The sequence below is a fragment of the Chiloscyllium punctatum genome, chromosome 3 (assembly GCF_047496795.1).
Source record: "Chiloscyllium punctatum isolate Juve2018m chromosome 3, sChiPun1.3, whole genome shotgun sequence".
Classification (NCBI taxonomy): domain Eukaryota; kingdom Metazoa; phylum Chordata; class Chondrichthyes; order Orectolobiformes; family Hemiscylliidae; genus Chiloscyllium; species Chiloscyllium punctatum.
Genome location: NC_092741.1, coordinates 144369296 through 144391324, shown reverse-complemented (window position 1 = coordinate 144391324; position 22029 = coordinate 144369296).

Genomic DNA, 22029 nt, shown 5'->3' with positions numbered 1-22029 from the left:
TATAATGTAGGGAGTAATATATTGATATGAATAGACAATAGCCTAACTAACATGAAACAATAGAGAAAAGTCTAACTAATATGAAACAATAAGTGGGTCATTTCCTGTTGGCAAGGTGTAACAAGTGGTGTACATTAGAAATCAGTGCTGAGCCTCAACTTGTGACAATTTCTACTAATGCCCTGGATAAAGGGATTAAAGGTATGTTATGGGCCAGACCAGACTCCCTCAAAACATTTCAAGAAAGTAGCCTGGACCTTACCTTTGCTAGTTGTTTTAAGCAGGGGTAAAGTGGATATTCCAGGAGTAATGCAGCTGGCCCAACCACTTACTTTTAAATAAAACAGAATTTATTTGCAAGATTATCGAATGAAACACAAACAAAAGAGAACAGAATACAGAATAACTTAACCTATCCAAAAACCTAATAGTTTATCCCAACTTAATGGGAAAACTGGTCACTCCCCTTTCATTTTACTTTCATTTTTTTAAACTTGAAAGCTTTTTGCCTGAAGCTGTATCTGTTAGTGATAATCAAATTGGCCCTAAAACCTTTCAAACCTAGACTTTTTGGAATCGCTGCTTTTATGACCTCTCCGAAAAGGAAAGCCAAGGACAGCATAACCTTGTTAAAGGAATAATGTCAGCACAGGCATGGTTGCCAATTTTGCTGATAACACAAAGATAGGTGGGAATGTAAGTTGGGAAGTGGACTGAAAGATGCAACAAAGTGATATGGATAGGTTAAGTGAGTGGACAAAGATCTGGCAAATGGGAAAATATATGAAATTATCTGTTTTGGCAGGAAGAATAATAAGAAGTGCATTACCTAAGTGATGTGAAATTGCATAGCTTTGAGATGGGGATGGCTTTGAGTGTCCGAGTGTATGCATCATAAAATGTTAGCATGTAGGTACAGCCAGCAATTAGCGAAGACAATTGCGTGTTATCAATTATTTTAAGAGGAATTGAATATTTTTTAAAAAACATTATGTTATAGTTATACAGGGCGCTGTCAAGATCAGATCTAGATTACTGACTACAATATTGATCCCCTATTTAATGGAGATGTGAAGTGGCACAGTGGCTCAGTGGTTAGCACTGCTGCCTCATAGCGCCAGGGACCGGGGTAGAATTCCAGGCTTGATTGTTTGCACATTCTTCCCATGTCTGTGTGAGTTTCCTTTGGGTGCTTGGGTTTTCTCCCATAGTCCAAAGATGTGCAGGTTAGGTGAATTGCCATGCTAAATTGCCCATTGGTCAGGGGTAAGTAAAGGATAATAAGGTAGGGGAATAGATCTGGGAGGGTTGCATTTTGAAGGGTCAATATGGACTTGTTGGGCTGAAGGGCCTGTTTCTACATCTATTTTTTCAATTAGATTAGATTAGATTACAGTGTGGAAACAGGCCCTTTGGCCCAACAAGTCCACACCGACCCGCCAAAGCACAACCCACCCATACCCCTACATTTACCCCTTACCTAACACTACGGGCAATTTAGCATGGCAAATTCACCTGACCTGCACATCTTTGGACTGTGGGAGGAAACCGGAGCACCCGGAGGAAACCCACGCAGACACGGGGAGAACATGCAAACTCCACACAGTCAGTCGCCTGAGGCGGGAATTGAACCCGGGTCTCAGGCGTTGTGAGGCAGCAGTGCTAACCACTGTGCCACCGTGCCACCCACCAATATATTCTATATCTATATTCTATCTTTATGTAAATGCATTGGAAATTGTTCACTCTGAAATTGATGAGTTGGCCCATATAAATGGCAGGAAGATCACCAACCTATTTTTTAATGTCTCAAAAATGCTTTGCAATCCAGCAAGTGTGTTCTTCAATATGACTTTACCTTAAAACCCACTACATTGGAAATAGATGCATCCCTGAAAGGTAACCATGCAGGTCTACTTTGGATATAAAGGCTATTGCATTCAGTTCGAAGATCCTGACAATAGCTCAGTTAAACTATTCCAACACTGGAAGGGAAACTTTTGCTCTGGTTTTTGGAATACAGTGATTTCATTTGTATTTATTCAGAAAGCATTTCAGTGTTCATATCGAACTGATAGAAGTGATCTTTCAAAAACTGCACCCTGACAGCTGCAGCTACTTGTGAAGATCGAAGTGTATGAATCAAAAGTTCAATACAAACCAAATTCCTAAATGACTATTTCTGATGCTTTCAGCCTACTTTCAAATTCTGCTAAGAACAACGATATTCCTTTAGACCGACAAGGTGGTATTATTGAATCTGAGTTAGAAAATAGTCGAAACATCAATCTCATACATTTTGATCATGAGCAAGCAGTCCGGCTGCAGCCAGTTATTTCAAATGATGATTTGCTGCAACATTTCAAAACAATCATCATCACTGGGTGGCCTGACTGCACTGCAGACATTCGTGAGGAACTATTTCTTTCTGTTCATTCAGAGATAAGCCAGGACTCTCCAGGAATACAATTTTCAAAGGCAAACAAATGATAATTCTACTGCTTCTACTTATTGGACCATATCTGTATGGGTGCAGAAATTGGCCTGTGATTTAATTTTTGGCCCAGCAAAAATTAAGACTTTGTGTGGAACATGTTAATTCTACCAACTTCACCAATGGAGAGAACACATGTGGTCCCTTCTGAGCCATGGTGCTGGATTGCCGCTGGTAATTTCCACATCCAAGAACATGACTGGTCACTGACTTCACTAAATTACCTTCTGTGCAGCAAATCATAGACACCAGAAGGACAACAGACTGTTGACACTTTGACCATCATATTCAGCAAATTGCCTTTTAACAATTTACAGTACATTAGTGCACACTTCCATGACATGCAGAGGAAATAGAGTGTTCAGAATATTTTTTCTTCTCCTACTACCCTCAAGTCTAATAATCTTATAGAACCTAGGCTTTGTGCCAAATTTAAACCTTCTTGCCAAGATTTTGGAATAGTTCTGCTAAATCTATTTGCTACTCCTCAGGAAATAGTTTACCATCACTGGCAGCTCTCATGCTTGAAAAATAAATCCACCTATCTCTTCCCTCTCAGACTCTTAATACCTAACCATATGTGTAAGCTGCATTTTTTGGAAAGAAAGCAGAAAATTATTAGCACAGATCAATGAGCATGCAGATAAGTATTCTAATGTGAACTAGGTCAATGCATAAGAATTTCAGACTTACATGGGAACAGAGTTCATTACATCCGGTATATCATGTTTTAATGGGGAATGGCCAAGTCTTGTGAAGAAGTAGCGACACACTTAATGGTATAGCATCAACTACCCATCCCACAGGTTGATGGATTTGGATACCGAAAATGTCATGTCAAATAATAACCACACATATATGAACAATGATACGCATCTATCTGTGATGCCAGACAGAGAGTACACCACAAAGTGAAGCTATGCTGGCAAATCATGAAAACTGCATTAGGACTCTTAGAGTTTTCACAGCATGGAAAAAGACCCTTTGGTCCATTGTGTCTACACTAGTCATCAAACATCCATCCAGTCCAGTTCCACTTTCCAGCACTTGGCCCTTGAATGCTGTTGCCATGGACTGATTGGGCTGAAGGGTCTGTTTCTGTAGTATGTGACTCTATCACTCTATTACGAGTGCTCATCTAAATAGTTCTTCAATATCTTAAGAGTTGTTGCCTCTATTACCCCTTTGGGGGAGTGGGTTCCAGAAACCCACAATCCTTTGGCTTAGACTTTTCTCAAATCTACTCCTTACCTTAAAACTGTGCCATTTGTTATCCGCTCCTTTACTCAAGGGAAAGTTTACTCACTATCTACCCTGTCTATGCCCCTCAGAGGTCTGAGAGTTTCAGTCAAACTCCCCTCAATCCTGCTGTGCTCTGAGGGGACAATCCTAGACTATCTCTTCATAGCTGAATCAATCCAGCTCAGGAACGTCCTGGTGAATCTCTTCTGCATGTCTTTGTTGCAATTGCATCCTTCCTATAGTGTGACTTGATCTGATCATTTTAAACCAAAGCCAAAGCATTATGCAACTGTGTAGAAATGTATGTACCTGTTTGTTCATAGTATCAGAAAAGCTTCTTAATCTTTTAAGGGAAAAGGGAGAATGCTGCCTTATTGCATAGATTCCAGGCCAGACTTGCAGTTTACCTCAAGACAGTTTCATGGCATCATGACATGTAATATTCTGGTATAAACATCCCCTCCTCACCTTCAGTCACTCTTGCATTGCAATGGAATCAATGTAACATGTTCAATTAGACATATGCAATGTCCAGTAATATCAGAATGCAGATTATGTATAAGTTGATGATGCTGTAGCTGTTACAACCAGACCCTTGGTGAGGTTCTGCAATTTGTTACACTTCCAAATGGAACACTCCAAATTGTTAAGCTGCTTTGTGAGGAATGATAGACTGATTTCACCTGGTTACTCACTTATCCACTTGAGTGGTCACAACGAGATTAATTTATAAAGTATTCCATCCCTTGTGAATATCTTTCTTCCAGACCCAAATGTTGTGTTTTATAAGAAACCTGTATGACCAGACTTCATTTAATTAATGAAAAAAGTGCTTTTATTCATTGTTAACCATAAGAAGAAACAGTAATGCAACACAGAGAGCAGAAATAAGAAATGAGTCCAAGAAAATAAAATTTAAAAAAAACTATGGATCAGTCATTGAGTCATTCATGAAGAGCAGATAAGATAGTATTGCAGGAGTTATTGAATAGCACTGGAAATATTGACATTGACAGTTGAGCAGTCAATTTCAAGATTCTTGATTTTGCTGGTTGGCAGAAATTCTGTTATTCGGTTTCCTTTCAACGGTGACTGAAATCCAGTAAGTAGAATGAGAGAAGGTCTTTCATCTGCATTGAAGGAGTCTTTGTTCCATCTGCATTGAAGGAGTCTTTACAATTGTTGTTCTCAAAGCTGAAGGCCTCACAGTACTATAGCACTAAGGTATTTGATCTAAAACACACACAGCCTGCGCTTGTATATTTCAGGGAGGTAAAACAGTCGGCCTGCAAGAGGTGGTTTTCTGCTGAAAGGGGGATGATCAACTCCCTTGTTATCACTTCCAGTTAAACCTCTCGCTTTTTGAAGTTTCTAGGACACTTTACAGGTGTCAAACACAGTGGACTTAACATAGGACTTTGCCAGAATGCCATTGAATTTATATCCATAGTTTTATTTTTCTGTAGCAGTCATTGAATCATAGAGTCATAGAGATGTACAGCACAGAAACAGATCCTCCAGTCCATGCCGACCAGACATGCTAAATAAATCTAATCCCATTTTGCCAACATTTGGGCTCATATTCCTCTAAACCCTTTCTATTCATATACCCATCCACATGCCTTTTAAATGGAATAATAGCACCAGCTTTCACCACTTGCTCTGGCAGCTCATTCCATAAACAAACTACTCTCTGCATGAAAAAGTTGCCCCTCAGGTCTCTTTTAAATCTTTCCCCTCTCACCTTAAACCAATGTCCTCTAGTTTTGCACTCCCTCTCCCCAGGGAAAGGACCTTTTCTATTTATTCATGTCTCTCGAGATTTTATAAACCCATATAACATCACCCTTCAACCTTCAATGCTTCAGGGAAAATAGCCCGAGCCTGTTCAGCCTCTCCCTGTAGCTCAAACCCTCCAAACCTAGCAACAGCCTTGAGAATCTTTTCTAAATCCTTGCAAGTTTCACAATATTCTTATAGCAGGGCGGACAGAATTGTTTGCAGTATTCCAATAATGGCCGAACCAATGTCCTGTACAGCCGCCACATGACCTCCCAACTCCTATACTCAATGCACTGACCAAGAAAGGCACACAAATCAAACACGTTCTTCATTATCCTATCTACCTATGACTCCACTTTCAAGGAGCTATGAACCTGCACTCCAAGGTCTGTTTGTTCAGCAACACTCCCCAGGACCTTCCCATTAAGTGTATAAGTCCTGCCCTGATTTGCCTTTCCAAAATGCAGCACCTCACATCTAAATTAAACTCCGTCTGCCACTCCTCAACCATTGGCCCATCTGATCACGATTCTGCTTTTCTTTAAAAGAAAGACATAATTTTCCATTTAAAAAGGAAAAAAAAAAACAGATTTACAAATTAGAGGTATTATCCATTGACATAATAATAGTTAGTGCTGTTAATACACTTCAAGAAATCTGTCTCAACAAAATCCCAAACTTTGGGGTATATGTTATCTGAGCTAGTACATTATGTACTGCTGTCATTGGTGTTTGATCCACAAAACTACATTATGATGACAGGTCACATATAATGTACAACAATACAGCAGTTTCTCATTAAGATTCCAAACATGTTCCATCTCAATTGTCTTTTATCCTGTGAAAACCAATTCAATTTTCTGAGTGTTTGTTCCTGGCTTATAGTTTTTAGTTGTCATCTATCTACTGAGCCCTGTTCAACTATGAAGTGTTGAAATTCTGACTCAATAACAAATAAGGTTTGATTATTACACATTCTTTAACCACAGACGCTCGCATGCTGATTTTTATATTTGTTACTCTTGCACATCAAGTGGCATTATATGATGCAGGAGGATCAACGGTAACAAAGACTCACAGTGAACTGGAGTGACAAAATTACCCAGTAAATTCCCCAAACAAAATGCCTTGAGAAGTATTACAATAAATGGTAAAAACATTTCTCGTTTTTGCTCTTGTTCAATTACTGAGAGCACAGAAATATTTGCAGAAATCATGAGGGGCATGGTAAATATAAATAGACAATGTATTTTCCCTGGGGTGAGGGAGTCCGGAACTAGAGGGTGTAGATTTAAGGTGAGGGGGGAAAGATATAAAAAGAACCTAAGGTGCGTGGAATGAGCTACTGGAGGATGTAATGGAGGCTGGTACAATTACAGCATTTAAAAGGCATCTGGATGGGTATGTGAATGGGAGGGGTTTAGAGAGATATGGGCTAAGTGCTGGCAAATAGAACTAGATTAATTTAGGTTTTCTGGTTGGCATGGACGAGTTGGACGGAAGGGTCTGTTTCAGGGCTGTACATCTCCATGACTCTAAATTGTACAGTGTACTGCAGTACCAGTAAGCTTCACAGTTTCTCTTAAACTAGTGCAGACTGCAGCAAACTCTTCAGTGAGTGGCTGTTAATGTTGAATTTGAAATTCTACATCTAAAGGTCAGAACATTGGCCTCTAGTTGGCAATCTTTGTACTATTGCCCAGAGCCTTGTCAATATAAATGTTTCTGTAAACAGCAGTTAATTAACTTTACCATTGATTTTCTGTCTTCTTTAATCCTTTTTACTTCTCTCATGGTCACATTTTTTCACTCCATGGGTGAATGCATGGAGGTAATTTTAAAAGTTTCTAAGCCTGATTATAGTTACCAACTCTGTTTGGACTTATTCTTGGTTTCATCACCACCAATCAGGCAGTCACTTGACGCTGAAATCAACACCCACATCACAAAAGCTGCGGCTTTGATTTTCAAACTGAGGAGGAGATGATGGAATAACAGAAATCTGGCTGAAAATATCAAACCGCAAGTCTCTCATAGAAACACAGAAGACAGGAGCTGGAGGAGGCCATTCAGCCTTTCGAGCCTGCTCTACCATGCATCACAATCATGACTGATCATCCAACTCAATAGCCTAATCCTGCCTTCTCCCCATAACCTTTGATCCCATTCACTCTAAGTGCTAGACCTAGCTGCCTCTTGAATACATTCAATGCATCAACTACTTCATGTGGTAATGAATTCCACAGGCTCACTACACTCTGGGTGAAGAAATGTCTCCTCATCTCAGTCCTAATATGGTCCACCCTAAATCCTCAGACTGTGGTGCCTGGTTCTGGACACACCCACCATCGAAACATCCTCCCTGCATCTACACTGTCTAGTCCTGTTGAAATTTCAGAAGTGTCTATGAGATCCCTCCTCACTTGTCCAGTGGAAACAATCCTAATCTGGTCAATCTATCCCCGTTCATCAGTCCCACCATCCCTCGAATCACCATTCCCGGAATCAAACCTGTCCCCTCAGCACAATCCTTTACAATAGTCAATGCAATATACACTAGATAGGAGAAAAGGCTGAACAGTTTCCACCTTTGTTGAGTCATGTACTTCCTTGGTATGTCTCCACAGGACAAATGCACCACCTCAAAGGTTATGGAGAATGTCAATCCCAATACTATCATTGCTAAGCCATTACATTTGTGCTGGTTCAGCCACATTCATTTGAAGAATGACAGCCGACCATGGTGAATTGACCACTTACCTCCTGGGTGTCCAGAGTGGCACAGTGGTTAGCACTGCTGCCTCACAACACCAGGGATCTGATTTTGATTCCAGACTCAGCTGACAGTCTGGGTGGAGTTTGCACAATCTCCCCGTGTCTGCTTGGGTTTTCACTGGGTGCTCCGACTTCCTCCCACAGTCCAAAGATGTGCAGGTTAGGTGAATTGGCCATGCCAAATTACCCACAGTGTTCAGGGGTGTGTAGGTTAGGTGCGTTAGTCAGGGATAATGCAAAGTAGTAGGGGAATGGGTCTGGGTGGACACTGTTCAGAGGGTTGATGAGGACTTGTTGAGCCAAATGGCCTGTTTCCACACTGTGGGGATCCAATGATTCTAAGACCTTCTGTATAAGGACAACTGCTAATGAGATCTGAGGTGGCAAACCTTAGCAGGACAACTGAGAGACAGCTGCTGACTGCTGGAACCTCTAAGCTTGCCTTTTTGGAAGGGCATTGGGCAGGTGAACAGATAGGAAAAGGCTCAACAGGCTGAGGAAAGGATCCAAGGAAAAATAAAAATGAATGACGCGTATTTTCAGTCCACTGTCTTCCTGTCTTCCTGAGCACAATTAAACCAGCTCCTCACCCACCCTGATTGTGGATGCTGTAGCCCATGGTGGACATTCTGTTGAAACAACCTCCCTGCCCTCTGCAAGACCACGCTGTCAGGTTGTCTGGTACCACACACCTCTGAGGCAGGCTATCCTCCATGGGTCATGTCTCTGGGACTTGCTGCACCAATAGCCATGGCTGTTATTCCCAGCTGTAGCTCTACTAGCTGTCTGATTGGCTGGAAGCTCTGGAGGAGTCGAGAGTGTGGTGCTGGAAAAGCACAGCTGGTCAGGCAGCATTGAGGAGCAGGAGACTCGACGTTTCAAGAATAACCTCTTCATTATGAATGTGGCGGTGGCCCAAGGGCACTGAGAGATAAATGGGAGGAAGGTGGGTCTGGGGGGAGGGTAGCTAGGAATGCAATAGGTGGATGAAGGTGGGGGGTGATGTTGCTCGTTCGGAGAGAAGGGTGGAGCGGATAGGTGGGAAGGAAGATGGATGGATTGGACAGTTCAAGAGGGTGGTTCAAGAGTTGAATCTGGGATAAGGAGAGGGGAGGGGAAATTAGGAAACTGGTGAAATCGACATTGATTCCATGTGGATGGAAGGTCCCAAGGCAGATGATGAAGCGTTCTTCCTCCAGTCGTCGGCTAAGATTCAGCAGTGGTGGAGGCCCAGGACTTGCATGCCCTTGGCAGAGTGTGAGGGGGAGTTGAATTGATCGGCCACGGGGCAGTAGGGTTATTTGGTATGTATGTCCCAGAGATATTCTCTGAAAAATTTTGCAAGTTGGTGTCCTGTCTCCCCAGTGTAGAGGAGACCACATTGAGAGTAACGGACACAGTAGATGAGGTGTTTAGAGGTGAACAGTTCATCAACTTCATGAACACCTTCCACCCTGACCTCAGGTTCACCTGGACCATCTCGGACACCTCCCTCCCCTTTCTGGACCTCTCCATCTCCATTTTTGATGTCCAACTCACCACGGACATCTACTTTAAACCCATCAACTCCAACATCTACTTGGACTACACCTCCTTCCAGCCCCCCTTCCTGTAAAAATGCTATCCTTACTTCCAATTCCTCCGCCTTTGCCACATCTGCTTCCACTACAGAACATCCCAGATGGCCTCACCCTTCAAAGACTGGAATTTCCACTCCCCTGTGGTCGACAATGCCCTCCACCACATCTCCTCCACTTCCCACACCCCTGCCCTTGAACCCCATGCCTCCAACCACAGCAAGGACAGAACTCCCCCCAGTCCTCACCTTTATCCCCATCAACTTCCAGATACAACGCATCATCTTCCACCATTTCCACCATCTTCAAACAGCCCCCACCACTAGGTATATATTTCCCTCCCCATCCCTTTCAGAATCCACAAAAACCACTCCCTCCGCAACTCCCTCATTAGGTCTATGCCCCTACCAACCCACCCTCCATTACTGGCACCGTCTCCTCCTGCCACCGCAAGAGGTGAAAAGCCTGTGCCCATAACTCCCCTCCCACCTCCATTGAAGGACCCAAAGGATTCTTCCACATCTGGCAGAGATTTTCCTGCACCTTCAAATACCTCATCTACTCTGTCTACTTGATGTGGTCTCCTCTACATTGGGGAGACAGGACACCAACTTGCAGAATGTTTCAGGGAACATCTCTGGGACACACGTACCAAGCAACTCCACTGCCCCATGGCCAACTACTTCAACCCCCCCTCCCACTCTGCCAAGGACATGCAAGTCCTGGGTCTTCTCCGCCACCAAATCTTAACCACCCAATGACTGGAGGAAGAACACCTCATTATCTGCCTTGGGACCCTCTAACCACACAGAATCAATGTCAATTTCACCAGTTTCCTCATCTTCCCATCTGCCACCTTATCCCAGATCAACCTTCCAACTCAGCACCGCCCTTTTGAACTGTCCTATCTGTCCACTTTCCTTCCTACCTGTCCGCTCCACCCTCTTCTCCGAACTATCACCATCACTCCCCACCTTTATTCACCTATCATATTCCCAACTACCTTCACCCCAGCCCCACTCCCATTCCCATTTATCTCACAGCCCCCTTTGGCACCACCACATTCCTCATGAAGAGCTTACGCTCAAAATGTTGATTCTCCTGCTTCTCGGATGCTGCCTGACCAGCTGTGCTTTTCCAGCACCACACGTTTTGACTGGAAGCTCTGGAGCATGACCTCTTAACCTTTGAATGCATGGAAAACCCAACAGAAGCCAGCTAATGTCCTGATTGGCAGACTATCCCATCAGGGCTTCCAAAATAATGGAGGTGGGATTGCCAAAAATGTCCTGGCCGATGCTCAGTCATCAAGGTCAGCCAATTGTTTTAATCCTTCAGTGCCCATTATTTCCCTGCAGGAACAGCTTAGTTGTCCAGAAAAAACTACCCTCAGACGGAGTGCATTATGTATCTCAAAGTTCTGAGTATGTTCACATAACCGAATGCAGCATTCATTTTAAAGGACATTGGTACAGAAGATGCCGAATAGAGGGAATAATGGCTTTAAGTTGCATAAACTTCTGTTTGTTGATCCTTTCTTTCAAGTTGCAGTAAGGAAGCTCAAACATATACCTCTGAGACACCCGCACCAACCAACCCAACCGCCCCGTGGCTGAACACTTTAACTCCCCCTCCCACTCCGCCAAGGACATGCAGGTCCTTGGACTCCTCCATCGCCAGACCATGGCAACACGACGCCTGGAGGAAGAGCGCCTCATCTTCCACCTAGCAACCCTCCAACCACACGGGATGAATGTAGATTTCTCCAGCTTCCTCATTTCCCCTCCCCCCGCCTTATCTCAGTCCCAACCCTCGGACTCAGCACCGCCTTCTTGACCTGCAATCTCTTTCCCAACCTCTCCATCCCCATCCCCTCTCCAGCCTATCACCCTCACCTTAACCTCCTTCCACTTATCGCATTCCCAACACCCCTCCCCCAAGTCCCTCCTTCCTACCTTTTATCTTAGCCTACTTGGCACACCCTCCTCATTCCTGAAGAAGGGCTTATGCCAGAAACGTCGATTCTCCTGCTCCTTGGATGCTACCTGACCTGCTGCGCTTTTCCAGCAACACATTTTTCTGCTCTGATCTCCAGCATCTGTAGTCCTCACTTTCTCCAAGCTCAAACATAAGGCAACTTAAAAGCAGTGCTGCATAAAACATTGCCATAAGCAAGCACAAATTTTCTCTGCACTAATTCTAAGGCATACATACAATCAAATACAGACTATAAACTCTTTGAATACTGATTGTATCTGTTGAGCACAAAAGGGACTTTATTCAAACTCAGGCACATTTATTGGAGTTCTTTGTGCTAAAACAGCACTCCATAAAGATGCCAAAACAATATGTCGATAAGTAAAGTTGTCCATGTGAACTTTATGGTCACTATTATTGTTTTTTTCTTTCAACGTGAATTTCTGCCTATCGAATGTAAATGACAAAATATACATCCTCTACAAAAGATGATTCAACAAAAAAGGCATTGCTGCTTCTATATCCTCTCTTATTAAGAAAATATGTTTGGCCCTTTCAAAATTTACATTGGATTTATAATTAATCCATGGTTGTCTATCTCTATATCTGATATATATTAAATAATTCTGACAGATAAAGCAGTTAATTTCAAATCATTTTGTGAACCCCTATCATCTATTTGTATGCAAAGACTGACAGAAAGCTATATGTCCTTGTAATACTGGTTACAGGTGTAGGTGGCACTGCAAATAGACTTTTGTGGTATTGATTTTATTATTTGAACTGAATGTTAGTTTTAACTTCCAATGCTGCCACATGGTGGCCACTTGATGGATCTGCAAGAATCTGTTAACAGCTGAAAAGAACTTGTAAATGTTTTGCAGTTGTGCATGTCCCATTCCCCAGGTAGACAAAGCATTCAGGATCTGTGAACATGGACTGTGAGATGTAAAGTGGGAAACTACAGACCAGTTAGTTTAATGTCTGACAGTTAAGATCTTAGAAGCTGTTGTAGCTGGGCACTTAGGAAACCTCAAAGTAATCAGCACAGTCAACACGGTGTTATGAAAGAGAAATCATGCCCAACAAATTTATTGGAGTCTGCTGAAGATGTGTGCTGTGGGTAAAGGAGAACTGATGGCTGTACTGCACTAAGGTTTGTCAAAGACTACAGATAAAGTGCCATATTAAAAGCAGTTGTAGAATTTAGAAACTCATGGTGTAGAAGGTAATGTATTGGCATAGATGGAAGACTGTCCAGCTTACAAGTAACAGAGAATAGCACAAATTAGTCATTTCCTGTCTGGCAAGTTGTAAAGACTGGTGTGCAACAATGAGCACTGTTCAGGACTCAACAGTTTACAACTGATATAAATGGCTTGAATGAAGGGACTGAGGGGTCTTGTGATGCAGTGGCAGTGTCCCTATCTCTGGACTGGAAGACCCAGGTTCAAGGCCCACCTACAAGCAGAAGTGTGTAATAACATCTCAGAACAGATTGATCAGGAGAATAGGTGTATGAAGGGACTGAAGGTATAGTAGCTAAATTTGCTAATGACCAAATCAAAGGTAGAAAAGTATGACCGAAGGAGGCTACAAAGGCAAATGGATAGGATAGTGCGTGAGCAAAAATCTGAAAAATGTGGAAAAAAATGTGCATTTATCTATTTTTGATAGGAAGAATAGCAAAGCATACAGAGCTTAACATGCAGAAGATGTAGGTGTCCTGGTTAATGAATTACAAAAGGTTAGTATCCAGGTGCAGCAAGTAATTTGGAAAGCAAATGGAATGTTATCATCTATTAAGAGGAAATTGAATACAATATTAGGGAGATTATACTTCAGTTATACAGGGAATTAGTGAGAGCTCATATGTATCTCATTGGTCTCCTTGTTCAAGAAAGGGTGAAAATGCATTGCAAATAGACAGAGAAGGTTTACTTGAGTGATATCTCTCACAGCGAATGTGTCTTATGGAGAAAAATGAGTCGACTTGTATTCTCTGGGGTTCAGAAGAGTAGGAGACAGCTAGTTTAGTATATATAAGATCCATGTCAGTGTTTAACAATGAAATGACCAACCATTTGAGACATACATAAAGAGAAATTATTCTCACAGACTCTGGAGCTCTCTTCTTCGAGTGAAAGCAAAGTCTTTGAATATTTCTAAGGCAGAGGTAGGTAGATTCATAATAAGCTAGGTAGTTCACATACAGTCATGTGGAGAAATCCGATCAGTTACTGTCTTATGGAAGAGTAGGCCTGAGGAGCTGAGTAGCAAACCCCTGCTCCTAAGTCATATGTTTGTGCAGTATTTATATTTGTAGATAAGTGCAATGGGTGTGCCCACATGGACCAAGGCTAGATCAGGCCCTGGTCCATCACAAAATCTAACAGGACAATGGCAATGCACTATGTTCTGCTTCTCAGTGGCAGTGTAGTGCACAGGGTCAGCCAGCAGCTTTAATCTCACATTGCCTATTTAACCCAGGAGGCGAGGCAGCTTGTGGTCAGCAAGGAATGTATGGAGCATGACACATTGACTCATCTGTCCCATTGGCCAAGACAGACAGTCACTAGAACTGCAAGCCATGATACTGCAGTTGCTATTATCACCACACAGAAGATGAAGGGTGTTACAAGAGATCTGGTGTGATAATGTTGGGAGTGTGAGGAAGGACAGCAGGCCATATTGGCAGTTTAATTAGGTATTATTTACACTTCATTGAATCCCCTTTAATGTGGTCCAGGTGGCTGTTGTGCACAGGAAGGGGTGAGCATGAACATCAAGGTGCTTCTGCTCCTTGGCACTTCCCAGGGTCCTACCATTCATCGTGTATTCCTTTGCCTTGTTCTGCAAAGTATGCATGCCCTCACACTTATCCAGATTGAATTTCACTTAATTCCATCAATTGTATATTATCGTCTTGTTCCATCAAGAAGGCTCTCAGAAGTGAATTATGTGAAACATTTTCCATCCTCAAAAGGATGCACTATTTTTCACTCCCCACACCTTGGTACCTTTCTCATTATTAGCAACGTGGGTGGCTAGAAATTGCCTCGTCCATCAGAGAACAACACAATCAGTTGGGGATTGGAGTCAAGGCACTACCGATTACTTTCATATTCATTGATTGATTTGTGTTGTCATATGAATGGAGATACAGGGAAAAGCCTTCTTTTGTGTGCTATCAAGCAGGTCTTACCATACAAAGTGTATCAGGGTAGCAGAACAGAGTGCAGAATACAGTGTTACAGCCGCAGAGAATGTGCAGAGAGAGAGAGATCAGAATTAACATTTGAGAGGTCTGTTCAAAAGTCTGATAACAGTGAAGAAGAAACTGTTCTTGAATCTGCTTGTATGTGTATTCAAACCTTGGTATCTTCTGCCCAACAGAAGAGGGTGAAAGAGAGTATAACTGGGGTGCGAGGGGTCTTTGATTATTTTGGATGTTTCGATGGAGTCAAGGGATGGAAGTTTGGTTTGTGTAATGGACTGGGCTGTGAAAGATAGTGTCTGAATGAGATACCAGGCCTTGGGGTTTTAAATTGGTGGACCCCATACATGCAGCTAATGGGAGTGAAGGCAGAATCTGATATACATCCACAGGTCCAGGAGGGAAAGCCCTGTCACATATGTGGGTCTGTCAAAGCTATATTGGAAAATGTAAGGGTGAGAAGTTGACAATGGCCATATCACACATAGATTTCTCATATTTAGGAGCTGAATGAAGAGTACAGGTATACACTTCATAGCCACAGCACTGTCAGTATAGGTGCTCTGCTTTGGAAGGGTACAATTACACTCTTTACATTTTATGAGCATTGCAGGATTATTGAGGGTGTAAGGTGCATCATGGTGCAGTCTCAGGAAGTGGGACAATGTGGTAATTTTCATCAGGGAGTGGATTTTCCAGTATGATTCATATGTTTTTGATGCAAGAACAGTCTAAGCGCAACCATCCGGTGGCACATGGTTGAGAAAACACTCACTGTAACACAGCTGCCTCAGTGTCATTGTTGGTCCTGGGCAAGGACTTTAGCTTTCATAAAGATGAGATCAAAATTGCAGTTGTGGAGTTATAGAGGCATACAGCGTGGAAACAGACCCTTCAGTGCAACCAGTCCACACCAAACACAATCCCAATGTAAACTACTCCCACATGCCTGCTTCTGGCCCATATCTCTCCAAACCTTTCCTATTCATGTACTTATCCAAATCTTATCTTTTAAATGTTGTTGTCATGCCCTCATCTACCACTTCCTCCAAAAATTCATTCCATATGCAAATTACCCTCTGTGTAAAAGAAATTGCCTCCATGCCTTTTTTAAATCTCTTTCACCTTAAAAATGAGCCCCCTAGACTTACAATCCCCCATCCTCGGGAAAACCTACCATTAACGGCACGGTGGCACAGTGGTTAGCACTGCTGCCTCACAGCGCCGGAGACCCGGGTTCATTTCCCGCCTCAGGCGACTGACTGTGTGGAGTTTGCACGTTCTCCCCGTGTCTGCGTGGGTTTCCTCCCACAGTCCAAAGATGTGCAGGTCAGGTGAATTGGAGATCATTCTAAATTGCCCGTAGTGTTAGGTAAGGGGTCGATGTAGATGTAGGGGTATGGGTGGGTACGCTTCGGCGGGGCGGTGTGGACTTGTTGGGCCGAAGGGCCTGTTTCCTCACTGTAAGTAATTTAATCTAATCTAATCTAATATCCCTCATTATTTTATAAACTTCTAAAAGGACACCTCTCAACCTTCTAAGCTCCAGCGAAAAGAGTCCCAGACTGTCAAGTCTACTTTTTAAATCCAAATCCTCCATTCCCAGCAACATCCTGGTAAATATTTTCTGAACCCTCTCCAATTTAATAATATCCTTCCTATAACTACACACAGTACTCCATAAGGGGCCTCACCAGCCTCCTGTATAACCTCAACATGACATCCTGACTCCTTGAAAGTTGAAAGGAAAAGTCAACATTTTCTAGCATTGATAGATCAAATGGAACTTGGCAAAGATGGAGAAGAAGGCTAATAGAAGGCAACTGAATGAATAAAATATACCTTGAACATAAAGTGTCTCTGGCCAGGTCAGTCATCCTGAAAGGAGGTCTCCATTAGGTTGTCTCTGACCTCTCTGGCTCAATGAACCATTGCCTTGTCTTTGTCTCTTTGATGGTTCACGTGGCCCATCTAAGAATCCTCAGCCTCATCTTCTTCCTCAGAAGTTCTCCCTCATTCCTGTAATCTTTTCCTCAGTGAACACATTTCCCCCACTTGGCAACTGAGATTGTGGAGGATGAAGGACACCACTATGATGTGAGACACTGTGTCTTGGATATATTATAAGTAGACAAGCAGAATACTGAATGAATACAGCAAGCCAGGTAGCATCAGGAGATGGAGAAATCAACGTTTTGGATATAACCCTGCTAGGCTTGCTGTGTTCTTCTAGCCTACTGCTTATCTACTTTGGATTCCAGCATCTGCAGTGTTTTTTTTTTGTCTCTAAGTGGGCTATATTATATGGCATCCTGTTTGTATTATTACCTGGTCCAGCCTGCATATGACTCCAGACCCACAGAAATGTGGATTAGGGATGGACAGCAAATACTTGCCAGGAATGCCCACATTTTTTGAAAGAATAAATGATATCTCTGACAGCAATTGAAATAAGAAGAAATGTGCCTTCGCCTTAATATAGTTTTCAGTGCCAGGAGGTTGTTAGGGAGTAATTAAGAAGCATTAAACTCTTAAGAGGATATGCAGGAGAAAAGTTGTTCCAATCTTTTTTTTTGTTGAAGTGGGACTCCTTGTATTACCATGATAGTCCACTTACTAACCCCTCTTTATTGAGAAGGAACGAGTCCAAATCCCACCTGCTCCAACACGGCACATTTGAACAGGTTGAACAAAAAGACATTTACACTGAAAAAGTCCTAGCATTCTATGTCAAGTTTAAACCGTAATAAAGAAGCATAAGCGTGAATTTTACAATGTTCCATGTATTTCAATCATGATACAAAATGCCAGATTGTGTTTTCACATAATATTTGGGCCAGTGTGACTCAGACTGTAATCTTCATGTTTTGTCCAGTATGGATGATGATTGGAATTTTCTGTCCAAATTTCATGCAAAGATTGGCAAGGGCTCTTAGCCATTCATTGCTTCTACATCATTTTCAGGCCCACTGTTATACTGGCTATTAAACAATACTGAATACATTCCTTTAAATATCTAATGAGTTATTAGTGAGTGTCTGTATCACAATCAATGTCCAGGTTAGATTGCCACTCACTGCAGTGTGAGTAGTGTGAACATAATGGTTACATTATAATAATTGCTTTATGAGAGGGTGGAGAGTAGAGGGGTCAGTAGATATTTTTGCTTGAATAGTTTCACTTACTGGAAGTAAATGTGTAAAAGTAATGCAGTCAAAGAACTTGCCAAAGAGCTTTCACTATAAGAACAATGATATCTAAGGAAAGGTAATGGAATTTAATATCAAGCATAATAGCCACCTTCTTAATTAACCTTGCTGTCATCTGATTTCCTGCCTGTTCCTATTGTATTGTGGCACAGATTCTAGACCACACTGGCACTGGGCCATTAAGGCAGGTACGTGAAACCATGATATGTGATGTTCAGGCACTTGCTTCAACTTCAGCCACACTCTTTGAATAGTTGAGTCAATGTAGTCAGTTGGTTTATATGTGGGTAATGGACAGTGACATAAGAATGGTTGGCACTGTGGTTAGCACTGTTGCCTTTCAGCCCCAGGCGCCCAGGTTTGATTCCAGCCTTGGGTGACTATCTGTGTAGAATTTACATGTTCATCCCACGTCTGTGTGAGTTTCTATCAGGTGCTTTGGTTTCCTCCCACAGTCCACAGTAATGCATGTTTAGCTGAATTGTCCATGCTTAATTGCCCATAATGTCCAGGAATATGCAGGTTAGGTGGTTTGGCCATAGTAAAAACCTGGGGTGGGGTGGGATGTGCTTTTTGAGGGGTCACTGCAGACTTGATGGGCTGAATGGCCTACTTCTGCACTGTAGGGATTCTATGATTCCAATCAGGGAACTTGTATGTGTGTAATTTCATAGCCTTGTAAATACCTAATACAGTAGTGCCTCGACATACGAACGACCCCGTTCACGAACAAATCGGTTTACAAACAGGATTGTACGTAAATTTTTGCTTCAACGTATGTACAAAATTCAAGGTATGAAAGCAAAAAGCCCGTGTGCGACCACATGGTTTCATTGTTCTGCTTTGCTACGCGCTTGTTGAACGCAAAAACTCTCGGGCCCCGCGTGATCTCATTCAGTTCATCTTTGGCGCATGCGCTGTGAACAGCGTTCGTTGCTATGTCCAAGCATTCTTACGCTATTCGAACAATGGGAAAAATTGATTCAGTTCGCAAACTTTTCGGTTCGCGAACTGGGTCCCAGAATGGATTAAGTTCATAAGTCGAGGCGCTACTGTATTGTAAACAATGTGTCATCAGCCATTGCAACACATCCAAGTGTTCTAAATAAACTTCAAGATATTGAACTCTTAAGAACCCAGATCTTATATGCTAGATCATATGTGGGTGAAAATATATAGATAACTCATAAATGGCATCAGTTCCTGTCTATAATTTTTATATCTTCAAAAATCGACAAAAGAGAAAGGAAATAAATCTGTTGCTAGTAAATTTAGACAATCAGCCTGTTCAGTTTTATTACAGGCTATGTTATTACAGAATGCAACGCTGCAATTATGATACATCAATCTTCTTGTTTACAATTGCGCAGAAATCATTTCCTGTAATTTGACCTTCCAATTAAGCAGATGAGTCTCTGAAATCACAATTAATTATAATCAAAAGCAGATTGAGTTTTATAACAAATGTTTATTATTGTGCTTCCAAAGTAGATTGCCAGGCAAATTTTATTTGTGTATTCATTCGCAGATGGCACATTAATACTTACCTTAGTACATTATTATGCAATCAAAGAGGAATGTGTGGAACAGTTCCTCCAAGGGAAAGGAGTTTCTCAGCTCAGTCCCTGTTGAAATGCAGAACCATTAGCTGGTCAGTAATCTAGCAAAACCTCCAGCGATACACTGGCTTGGACTCTTTAACTGAGCAATCTCCTTATTTTTTCAGTCTATTAATGAATTGTCAGGATAATACGCTGGATTGTTCATTGGAGTATTTCAATTCAAAAAGTTTTGAGTAGGGGTCCCACTGGGAGCCGTAAATCTTGCACTGACAAAGAGGAAACCGTATCTAAGTCGAAGCAGAAAGCGGGGATGCTGCTCTATGGTTCTCAGTCACGTCCCTTCAGATAACAATGGAAGCACTCAGTGCCAGGATAAAACTGGGTTTCCCTGAGAACAAGAGGAGATGGCAAATCAGATACTTGAGCAGGGTTGGCTGCAGATTGTTGTGGCTGTGAGCAACAAGAGTGTGGTGGATTCCATGTTATAAACTGCTGATGATTTCATTAGGACTGGTGAGATGAATATCATTCCAATTTCTGGTTGCAGCCGTCATTCTCTAACCTCCCTAATGTTCTTCCATGGAGCACTGCTCTGACTGGAACACCCTGTCATGAACATGCAGTCTTTTCTCTCAAGCAGCTCACTGACAGAGCATTCACATTCACAGTCACCTCATTGGCTGCTCGCGCCCACTCACCAAATGTTCTCAGTCCATTCTCAGTTGCTTCTCATAACTCTTATTGTTTCTCTCGGTAGGCAAGAGTCCATCATTTTGAGTACAGGCAGAGAAACAGAGGGGAGGGATCTGCAGCCAAGCAGATCATTGGAAGAGCTCAGCCTGGAGATCAGCAGGATGTCATATGCAGCAATGATTCGGAGATGCCGGTGTTGGGCTGGGGTGTACAAAGTTAAAAATCACACAACACCAGGTTATAGTCCAACAGGTTTATTTGGAAGCACTAGCTTTCGGAGCACTGCTCCTTCATCAGTGGTTGTTGAGTATAAGATCGTAAGACACAGAATTTATAGCAAAAGTTTACAGTGTGATGCAACTGAAATGATACATGGAAAAAGACCTGGGTTATTTGTTAACTCTCTCATCTTTTAGAATGACAAAATAAATTTTGTGTCTTACGATCTTATACTCCACAACCACCTGATGAAGGAGCAACACTCCAAAAGCTAGTGCTTCCAAATAAACCTATTGGACTATAACTTGGTGTTGTGTGATTTTTAAATACGCAGCAATGGACCAGTTAGTTCAGATAAGGTTGATGTCATTACACAAGGTAGGGTCACTCGACAATTAATTCACTCATGTTAAACTGAGGTCACTATTAACTGAACTGTCCTGATATATGCATGATGTGGAGATTGTCGTCTTTCTCAAAGTCAGCAATAGCTCATTCCTTTCATTATACATGGGTGATAAAATGTACTGCTCAGGAGGGAAGGGGTTCTGATGGGAAAGGGGCATTCCAAGTGGTGCAATGTCACATGACTCATGCTCACCATTCACACTCCTTGTTGGGTATTGTATTTGAGAGAACAAGATTATCACACAACAAAACTCACATCATAGTGAGTAGCTACAAGTACTGGAGACATGGGTGGTGCTGGAGAGTTCCTTTCTTAGGACAGAGATCTCACCGAGCTGTACTCAGCTGGACGTAAATGCTGAGCCTTGGGATATTGTTCATGACGATGAAATTCCTCAAGCAATATCGAGAAAGGTCTATGAATCTGTCAGCATTTCCTGAGGCAATGAGCATGTTTGGAAAGAATAACCAAGTCTGCCCTGGCATAGTCTTTTTACAGATCTTTCATGGCCATCTCATCTCAGAGCTAGAGAAGAAGTAGCCCACCTTTATCTCTGGTTAAACCAGAGCTGTATCACCACATCAAATAATAGGAAGCTGGGAAAGACTTCTTTGTTGCATAAGGAGTTTATTTTGTTTGTTTGTAACCATATACAATTGTTGTCTCATGAGCGAAATAGTAAGTAAGGAAATGACATCTTCTTTAATGCATTCTGATTCCCCGTGCACCGTAGCTTTATCAGATTGGCACCCCCAGAGTACTGTATGGGCAGAGTTTTTGTTTGTGATTGACCAAGTATAAACGAGGGAGGTCCAAAACATTCAGGGCTATGTGGCTTTTGGATTGTAGCTTCTCTGAACCATGTTTCAGAAA